Source organism: Notamacropus eugenii, chromosome 2 (assembly GCF_028372415.1).
Source record: "Notamacropus eugenii isolate mMacEug1 chromosome 2, mMacEug1.pri_v2, whole genome shotgun sequence".
Classification (NCBI taxonomy): Eukaryota; Metazoa; Chordata; class Mammalia; order Diprotodontia; family Macropodidae; genus Notamacropus; species Notamacropus eugenii.
The window spans coordinates 4331753-4333805 of record NC_092873.1 but is presented as its reverse complement, the minus strand read 5'-3'; the positions used below and the strand labels follow the sequence as shown (position 1 = coordinate 4333805).

The window sequence follows — 2053 nt, the reverse complement described above, 5'->3', positions numbered from 1 at the left end:
GTCATGTCTCTTTCCCGAAGTGAGAAATAACACTTTGGGGACTTATAAATTTGTAGTAGATTGAACAAAGGGAGAAGTAATATCTGAGGGATCCTCTCTCTTTATGAGAAAATTGATTAGTGAGTTTTGGGCACCTAGTGTAACTGCTATAACAGCTATCTAGATGTTTTTAATATCTTAAATGTTTATTTCTAGCGCTCAGAAAAGATAGATCACTCACTATGTTTTATGAAATGTGGTCTTTCATCATGGAAAGTGGACTTTTCTTGTGGTTACTCTTTTATTATAGCTCAAAGACATCACTCTCAAATGACATCTACAGAGAATGAATCTGAAGTGAATGAGTTTATCCTTACAGGATTAACTGGGCTTGGTTCCTCTCTTCGTAATGTTGGCTTACATCTACCTCATCACACTGGTGGGGAACCTGGGGATATTAGCTCTGATCTCCTGGGATTCTCGCCTCCACACCCCCATATACTTTGTCCTCAGTAACTTTTCTCTGGTGGATTTTGGCTACTCCTCAGCTGTGACGCCCAAGGTGATAGCTGGGCTCCTCACAGGGGACAAGGTTATCTCCTATAATGGATTGCTACTCAGTTGTTCTTCTTTGTGGATTTTGTTACTAATGAAAGTCTCCTATTGGCCTACATGGCCTATGATCACCATGCAGTTATCTGTAAGCCACTACATTATACCGCCATCATGACATCAACTGTATGTGTATATCTCAGTAGTGGTGCTTACATCTGTAGCTTCCTGACCTCCTCCATAGTCATAGGAAACATGTTTAGCTTTTCCTATTGTAGGTCCAGCATCATCCATCGTTTTTTCTGCGATATTCCTTCTCCCCTCATTCTCTCCTGCTCTGATATTCACATCACTGAGAAACTAATCTTTATGTTAGGGTCATTCACTGTCTTTTTCCAATTTCTTGTCATCTTTACCTCTTACTTGTTAATCTTCATCACTATCCTGAAGATTCGTTCTGCTGAAGGCTCCAGAAAGCTTTCTCCATTTGTGCTTCCCATCTCCCAGTAGACCCCATATTTTATGAGACAATCATATTCATGTGCTTCCAACCGAGCTCAAGCTATTCAGTGACCTCAGACAAAATGGTATCAGTTTTGTACACCGTAATCATCGCTATGTTGAACCCTTTTGTCTATAGTCTTAGGAACAAAGAGGTCAAGAATGCTTTTCGAAATGCTGTGAGGGGAATACGACTTCAATTACATCATCTTCTTCCTTAGAGAGAAAATAAAATGTGCACTTCCCCAACTCTATGATCCAGCCCCCAAATCAGGTTATTTTTTCTTATACATATAGAAGTATAATAAAAAATTTTATTGAAGGCAATATATTGTAGAAACTATCATAGATTAGGTGTTAGGAGAGATCTGAATTTATATTGCCTTGGGCACTTTCATGTCACAGATGGAGGTAACTCCCAAATTCAGTTTCCTTATGATTAAGAGATCTGAATAGTATCATCTATCCTATAAGATTGTTATGTGAAATAAATAATATGTGTGTGTTGTCTTCTTGTTGTTTTTCAGTTGTGTTAGATTTTTTGTGACATTGTAAGGACAAGCGAAGTAGAATCTTTTGCTGCTTTTGTTTTAGTATAATTAAACGTCTCTGATTGAATCTTGCCTTTATCAAATAAGAATCTTTACTAGGAGTAAAGTACAGAAACAAGTGTTTCTTTTTAAAAGACTTTCTTTAACCAGAAAGAGTATGTATATTTATATTGTTAATGTGATTAAAAATCTTCCCCACCCATTAATGGGCCTGATCATTAAGGGGAATTTGATTAGGAAAGACTTGTAGGAAGTCCCACAGTTTTTGGTAGTGAGGCACAAATATTTATTTTTTGAGAGTAGTTCATTACAATGAATTACTTCATTGTAATTACTTCAATTAATTCATTACAATGAGTTAACCTTTTTATTATTTCTTTCTTTATATCTTTCTTTATTCTTTTGTCACAGGTGAATCTCCCTGTCCTTGCCCCGTCCCAAGTTGTATCTATGGATAGCAGATCTGAAGA

At 36.8% G+C, this 2053-nt stretch overlaps 1 pseudogene; it reads left to right on the top strand.

Annotated features, from left to right (window-relative positions):
- Positions 1 to 309: 309 nt before the first annotated feature.
- LOC140523349 (olfactory receptor 5B12-like) lies at positions 310 to 1253 on the top strand (annotated as a pseudogene).
- The last annotated feature ends 800 nt before the right edge of the window (positions 1254 to 2053 follow it).